Here is an 8493-nt window from a genome sequence, read left to right as displayed (position 1 = left end):
GGAACAGAAAACAACTAGAAGGCAATCTCCGACCAAATCAGAAGTAAAGCCCAAAAACGGCTATAAGAAAATAAAATGACCCTTAAAAAAACAGGGCGAACAACCCAAAGGCGAGCACTGAAAACCCCAGACCGGGGATCAAAATAAAAGTACAACCTAGAAAAACCACTAGGCATGAAAATAAAAAATCTTGAGACGCAGCTCAGGAAAAAACACAAACCAAAATACAAATACCGGGGACAACGTCCCTCACCCACAAGCTCACACAAGCTCGAAAATAAAAGAGAAAAACAAAGAACCTTTAGTAAGCGTCAGCAGTGCTCACAACACTAGCGAACGGAACACCTTCCTTACCTTTTTCTTTTAAATGTGTAAGAAACCCAAACCAGCACAATACCTTACTCATTAAGTCATTAAGTCACTGAGTCTACCGTGTGCTTACCAGCTTTGTGCAAGAGCAAATAGTCGACACCAAAGCGTTGATAGACTGCCAGCGATGGCTTTAAATACCCTCAGGAGGTAGGCTCCCCTGGCACTAATGAGGGCCAGGTGAAAACAATGAGCCCCTGCCCTCTGGTGGCCACAATCGGTCACTACCTCCCACCATGACAGTATCTACATAATTGTATGCATTGCACTGCTGCCACACAATTGGCTGATGAGATAATCGCATGAATAAGTAGGTGTAATAAAGTAAACATTTTCCTGATAAAGTGAGTGTACTGTGTGTGTGCATTGGTGTATGCATGCTTGTACTTGGGCGTAGAGTGGTGTGAGAGCAAATTAGAGATATAGGTTGTGTGATACAAAGCATATTTAGCATTCCAAAAAAGGAATTCTAAGAACATATGCTAAATTGTTTGGCTAGCATAAGTTGTTTTGAAGAGGCAGATCAAATGCGCAGGTTGAGAAGTTTTTGTCCATTTCTTCACAGCTGGTGTGATCGCATGTTAATGCAGGTACACTTTAATGTATGTTTTTGAAAGACCATTGTATGCTAAATTAAAATTAAAATTATTTCTAGTGTGCGGTGATAGATTTGGGATAGATCTTTTTATATTTGAATTTCCCTTTCAGTGATGTCAAGTGCCAAAAGAAACACAAATGACAGGAGCTGATAGTGTAGTCATCATGATTCTTCACATTCTATTTTTGCGGCCACAGAAATAGAAAGAAAGAAAAGAGCTATGTTCATAACAAGTGCAATGTAGACATTATACAGTCTAAAGTTTCATATAATCATTGAATCTGTCCATTTTACACATATTTTTATATTACATTACATTACATTGCATGGCATTTAGCAGACGCTCTTATCTAGAGCGACGTACAACGAAGTGCAGATCAAACACAAGTACAAGTGTGAAGAGGACCTGAGAGGACAGTACAGTTCCGAGTCCTAGTGTAACCATACAGATATAATCGGAACCCTTGAAGAATACATCAACTTCCAAACTAGCATACCACAGTTGGCAGCTAGAATACTCTGAGTACAACAATACAATAGCTAATACAAAAAACAACAATATCTATACAACTATATAAGTGTCATTACAGTCTATGGCATATATAAGGCTATATCATGTCCTATTACACAAAAAATTGTGGGTCATAAACTAACTGAATTTATACATTAGTCATTTTGGGGCAGCCTTTACTATGAATTAATTAATTTAAACATATAGCCAGTAGCATATTTTTTGCAGTAGTACATGTTAATATAAATAAAAAATAATCAGAGCATACAAAATGGCTAAAACAAAATTACAATATCATTCACATGACTGCACAAATTACAAATGTTGTGTTGTGATCCTGTTGTTATTATGGTTTAGTCTGGTGTGATACGTGTTATATTTTTCACAGCGATTTCAAAGGTTCCATTAAATAGCTGAAATGAATTCATGATCTGAAAGAAAAGTGGAGAAGGGTGTTAAACAAGCCATTCATTTTCCTTAAATAAATATTACAGAAATATATATACAAATAGTCCCAATATACAGTGGGAGCAATAATTATTTGACCCCTGCTGATTTAGTAAGTTTGACCACTTACAAAGAATGGAACTGTGTAGAATTTTAATTATAGGCAAATTGTAACATTGAGAGACAGAATATCACAAAATAATCCACAATAACAACATCATATACATTTAATAAAGTATTTGATCCATAGAACAATATTTACATTTACATTTACATTTTAGTCATTTGGCAGACGCTTTTAATCCAAAGCGACTTACAAGTGCATAGGTTCTACCATAAGTCAAAGCATCACATCCTGAACTAGCAAAATACACATGAAATGCTGTTCTAAACATAGTTGGGGGGGGGGGGGGGGGCTTAGACAAGGATAGGGATATCAGAAAGGAGGGGCAGGGGAAATCAGAAGGGAGGACTATGGTAGAGTTTGAAAAGGTGGGTTTTGGGTCTGCGTCAAAATAGGGGGAGGGATTCTGCTGTTCTGACAGTGGTAGGCAAGTCATTCCACCACTGAGGAACCAGAACGGAAAACAGGCGTGAACGTGCAGCTCGACCACCAGGTGCACGTAGAGAGGGAACCATAAGGCGACCAGAGTTGCAGTAATCCAGGCGGGAAATGACGAGCACCTGGACTAGGAGCTGGGTGGCTTTCTCAGTCAGGAGATGACGGATACGGCGTATATTATACAGAACGAATCTGCAGGTTCTGGCAGTGGAGGATACTTGTGGTGCCAGGGTGAGGCAGTTATCAAGAGTCACCCCAAGATTCTTTGCCGTACGGGAGGAGGAAACTACAAAGTCCTCAACAGTCAATGAGAGGTCGATTGACGGACAGGACTTATCAGAGATGTAGAGAAGCTCAGTTTTGGCAAGGTTGAGCTTCAGGTGGTGGGAAGTCATCCACGCAGAGATATCAGCCAAGCAGGCAGAGATCCGTGTGGTGACTTGGGTGTAGGGGGGGAAGGAAATCATCAGAGAGGGGAGAAAAAGGAGGTTAGGGAGTTGGGGAGGGTAGGAGGGTCAGCAGGGGTGGAGGGTTGGGAGAAGGAATTTGCGAATAGCATCGACCTTCTTTTCAAAGAAGGAGACAAAGTCATCAGGTATGAGTGATGAGGGGGTGCGGGGGGAGGGGGGGCCAGAAGAGAGGAGAAAGTTGAAAACAGTTTGCGGGGATTAGAGGCGGCCGCGTTAATTTTCGAGTGAAAGAAGGAAGATTTAGCTAGAGAGACAGAGGAATGGAAAGATGATAAGAGGGCATGGAAGGAAGCCATATCACTGGGGAGACAGGACCTTTTCCATTTTCTCTCCGCTGCCCGCAGTTAGGTTCGGACAGCTCGTAGAGCATCAGAAAGCCAAGGACTGGGGGGGGGGGGGCCCGAGCTAGTTTGGTGGTGAGGGGACACAGAGACCCATTTTCAGTGCTCTCACTGAGGGAAGGAGGTTGTCGCCCCAAATTTCCTGGTACATGGCCCCATTCATCCTCCCCTCGATACGGTGAAGTCCTCCTGTCCCCTTAGCTGAGAAACGAGAAACACCCCCAAAACATAAGGTTTCCACCTCCATGCTTCACAGTGGGGATGGTGTTCTTGGGGTTGTACTCAGTATTTCTCTTCCTCCAAACACGGCGAGTCGAGTTGATGCCAAATAGCTCTATTTTGGTCTCATCTGATCACATCACCTTCTCCCAAGCCTCCTCTGGATCATCCAGGTGTTCTTTGGCAAACTTCGGACAGGCCTGTACATGTGCCTTCTTCAGCAGAGGAACCTTGCACGCTCAGCAGGATTTTAATCCTTCACGGTGTAGTGTGTTATTGATGGTTCTCTTCGTGCCTGTGGTCCCAACTGTCTTCAGGTCATTAACAAGCTCCTCCTGTGTAGTACTGGGCTGATCCCTGACCTTTCTCATGATCATTGATATCCCACGAGGCAAGATCTTGCGTGGAGCCCCAGACCAAGGGAGATTGGCGGTGACTTTGTGTTTCTTCCATTTTCTAATAATTGCTCCAACAGTTGTTAACTTCTCACCAAGCTGCTTGCTTATTTTCTTGTAGCCCATCCCAGCCTTGTGCAGGTCTACAATTTTGTCCCTGAGACAGCTCCTTTGTCTTGGCCGTGGTGGAAACGTTGGAATCTGATTGATTGTGTGGACAGGTGTCTTTTATACAGCTACATAAGGATGTAACGAGTTGACACAGGTGTTTTAGGTAATGAGTTGAGATTAGGAGTGCTTCTTAATGGAAAACTAACTGGTCTGTGGGAGCCAGAATTATTGCTGATTGGTAGGGGATCAAATACCTATTTCATGCAAAAATACGATAATTAATTTATTAAATTCATATGTTGTTATTGTGGATTATTTTGTGATATTCTGTCTCTCAATGTTAAAATGTATCTATGATTACAATTCTACACAGTTCCATTCTTTGTAAGTGGGCAAACCTACAAAATCAGCAAGGGATCAAATAATTATTGCTCCCACTGTATGTCCTTCAATAGGTTGACACTTCATTTGATCAATTTCTGTATTCAGAATGTATTTCTGTTTTAAGATTTTAACTACTCTCCATTAACCAGCCGAAGTATCCAGTTTGTAATATAATTTATTAATAACATTGTCAACATTTATTTTTTGTTTCTGCATTCCATAGACAGATTTGACACTAATAATCACTGTATTATAGTAGAAAGACAAGCAAATGAAAGCCAGATATATTCAAATTACCTGTTGCAGAAATCGTTCAATTGTCACAGAATTAAGTTCAACTGAGGATTTGACAGACAACCGCAGTCCAATAACTACTGGAAGTGAGACTGTTAGAAAAAAGGTAAGATTTTAGACATGAAGACTGAATTATTTCATTTAAAAAAAACAAACAAAGCTGTAGCAGAAGTTGTAATTATGGCACCTGGAAAAGGTGAGAATCCAGAACCCAATTCCTCCCCAAACATTGGTTCAGTGGTTGATCCCATTAGATCTGGAGGAGGAAGACACAGAAACATGTTGAGTGGGGAGCTAAGCGGAGAGCCAGGGGCGACCAAGGGTAGAACCCTTCTAAACCAACATGCGAACGCGTTCGTCACTAAATCCCAGGGAGAACAGAAATAGGGATACAGAGCTAGGGACAGGACTTCCCCCGGAACAGTGGGAGGAATAGAAATTACCAAAACCAATCTTCTAAATCGAAAACAGAAAATTAGCCCGAAAACGGCTAGAGAACGTAAAACAACCCTTAATACACAGGGCGAACCAATAACCTTGGTACCGTGCCAAATAGCTGGGCACGAAGAGAAAACCAAAATAAAATACAACCTAGCGTGAAAAGCTAGGCATGAAAATAAAAACCTTGAGATGCAGCTCGGGACCAAAAATGCAAACCAAAATACAACACCGGGGACAACGTCCCTCTACCGTCGACTCACACGAGTCCAAAAGAAAAAAGAAAAAACAAAACCCTTGAGGAAGGCGCCAGCACACACAACACTCCCAGCTGTACGCCTTCCTTACCTTTTAGATTCTTCTCTTTCTTAGAACTTAGAGAATTACACACCAGCACCGAACCTGACTCGTATAGTTTTAGAGTCTACCGGGTGCTTTACCGGCTTTGTGCCAAGGGCGAACGGTTGAACACAAAAGCACCGAAAAATAGTCCACGCTGGTCTTAAATACTCTTAAGGTAATTCCCCTGGTGTAAACGAGGAACAGGTGGAAACAATGATCCTCGGCCCTCTCGTGGCACCAGCGGGAATTACCTCCCACCGTGACAGAATCATAGTTTCATCAGCTGTTGGAGCTGCTGTATTTGCAGCAATCTCCAATGTTATCCCAGTGGGAACTGCTGTTATTTCCCCTTTTTCTCCTAATTCTGAATGTGCAAGTGTGTTTGTAAGCCAGGCTCATCTGTGCAACGGACAGTAGACAGGTCTTCCTTGGTCTACCAGGTGTCCTTTGAGATTACTGAGCTCCCCGTTGCTCTCCTTATTCTGAATGATGTTCCAACCAGATGATTTTCATTCATTCATTCATTCATTATCCTAACCCGCTTATCCTGAACAGGATCGCAGGGGGCCGGAGCCTATCCCAGCATACATTGGGCGAAAGGCAGGAATACACCCTGGACAGGTCGCCAGTCCATCGCAGGGCACACACACCATTCACTCACACACTCATACCTATGGGCAATTTAGACTCTCCAATCAGCCTAACCTGCATGTCTTTGGACTGTGGGAGGAAACCAGAGTACCCGGAGGAAACCCACGCAAACACAGGGAGAACATGCAAACTCCGCACAGAGAGGCCCTGGCCGACGGGGATTCGAACCCAGGACCTCCTTGCTGTGAGGCGGCAGTGCTACCCACTGCACCATCCGTGCCGCCCCAGATGTTCTTGGCAAGCCGAATGTGTGGCATAAGTCTGTTTCTTTTTTCTAATTTCTTAGCCTCATAAGATGAGATAAGATATACTTTATTGAACACCGTGAGGTAATTTGTTGTCTGCATTTGACCCATCCTAGTTACTTGGGAGTGGTGGTTAACCACAGTGCAAAGCCTGGCCAGCATCAGTTCTGAAGGGCAATGGCAGGAGTACACATAACCTGACATGTATGTCTTTCAATGTGGCCGTAAACCCACATGAACAGAGATTACTTGCCAACTCCATGCAGAGAAGATCTGGGAACCTCCTTCTTGTGAAGCAACAGTGCTAACAACAATGCCACAGTCATTTTGACTGGCACAACCTGGTCCTCATGTTGACAAACCAATAACAGACTCCAAAGTCAACCAAAAGCAGAGAATGAAGATTAGGTGTTAAAAGTTATCTTACACTTTAGGGCAAAGGTATATGGGCAAAGGCATTGATCAGGGCAAAGGTATAAAGCCATTTCTAAAACTTTGAGCGTTACCAGGAGCACAGTGTTCTCAATAATTGTGAAATGGAAGAATCTGGACTCTTCCTAGAGTCCAGCCAAACTGAGTAACTGGGCAAGAAGGGCCTTGGTCAGGGAGGTGACAACCATGTTTCTAACAGCGCTTTGGAAGTCCTCTGCCGAGAAAAAGATTATCTGGTCCAATGAGACAAAAACTCTGAGCACTTTGCCAGGCGAACACCAGACACTGCTCATCACCTGGCTAATACAATCCCTATGGTGAAGCATGGTGGTGGCAGCATCATGCTATGGGGGTGCTTCTCAGCAGCAGGGACTGGCAGACAGGTCAGAATTGAGGGAAGGATGCATGCAACCAAATACAGAGGAGTCCTTGAAGAAAACCTGCTCCAGAGTGCACGCAACCTCAGACTGGGGCGACAGTTCAATCTGTCCTTGAGTGGGCCAGCCAGATCCCAGACTTAAACCCCATAGAACATCTGTGGAGGGACCTGAAGATAGCAGTTCACAGATGCTTCCCAACTAATCTGACTTGAGCAGAATGAAAAGTTAAGAGATCTGTCTATTAATAATAAGAAAAACTTGTCTAGTCAATTAGCTGCATTTAGTTGAGTGATTCAATCATATCAAAGTTCATTTTTCAAATGCACAGTTAACAATACACCTTAGGGCGAACATGCAAACAGAGAGGATCTGGTTGGTTGGGATTTAAACCCAGAACCTCCTTCTTGGTGGCCACTACCCCACCGTGCCGCTCATACCGAAGCGTGCGACTCTAAAGACCAGCAAAAGCCTAGAATCAAGATGAAAAAGCTCTCATACCTGCACGAAGGAAGGGATTGGACCCACCTGACTAATCAGAAACACAATTGAAGCCATCTGACCAAATTCTGCGGTGCCCTGAGGACTATGTTTATGTATCTTGAAACTAAAATGTATGAAATGACTCTTTAATAAAAGCTTAAAATCTGTCCTTTAACCAATTTGGATTGTTTGATTACAAATCTAATATTGTTGAGTACAGAGCAGAAACATATATTTGTCGCAAGAATTATGCTACCATTAAAAAGTTTGGAATCACTATAAAAATAATTTGTATTCTTTTGAAAGACATTGATAAGGCAAGGTACTAATCCTGTAATATTAACTTATTTAGCAATTGCTTAATTTTGGATTTATTACTTAATCCTGAGACCTGGGGGAAAAAAGTTAAATTATCAAAACGTTTTTTGATGGCAAAAGCATGTTCCCTTGTTGTGCATGTTTCATTATAGTGGAATAGGTTTCTTTGATGAAGACCCTGTTTATGAGCCACACACCAACACAAGATAATAAAAGAACATAAAAATATACACATAAACTGCCAAAGCATTTTAGCTCACCCATTCTAACTATTCTTTAGTATTGTTAAAGATTTCAGTACCAACCTACTGAATTTGAAAAAGACTGGAAATGATACCTGCTCTAAATGCACTTACCTGGTGTTGTTTGCCCATGGGATAAACAAAAATATCCCACAAAAAATGAAAGAAAAAAGATCATTTTGTTTTTGGTCAATTTGTAAGCAAAATGGTTGTCTTTTAGAGGGAGAGAGATTATCCCTTTCAGAAGGGAGAGAGAATAGCTTC

The 8493-nt window shown here is 42.2% G+C and overlaps 1 long non-coding RNA gene across 1 annotated transcript; it reads right to left on the bottom strand.

Moving 5' to 3' along the window:
• Positions 1-1121: 1121 nt before the first annotated feature.
• Positions 1122-8493, bottom strand: LOC133129322 (uncharacterized). The gene is made up of 4 exons (XR_009708806.1): positions 8344-8493; positions 4889-4957; positions 4705-4793; positions 1122-1909 (listed from the first exon to the last, which is right to left on the bottom strand). It is a non-coding gene; the product is annotated as an uncharacterized LOC133129322 (long non-coding RNA).

This window comes from Conger conger, chromosome 5, assembly GCF_963514075.1.
Source record: "Conger conger chromosome 5, fConCon1.1, whole genome shotgun sequence".
Classification (NCBI taxonomy): domain Eukaryota; kingdom Metazoa; phylum Chordata; class Actinopteri; order Anguilliformes; family Congridae; genus Conger; species Conger conger.
The sequence above is the reverse complement of the archived record's forward strand: the minus strand, read 5'-3'. Positions and strand labels throughout refer to the sequence as shown.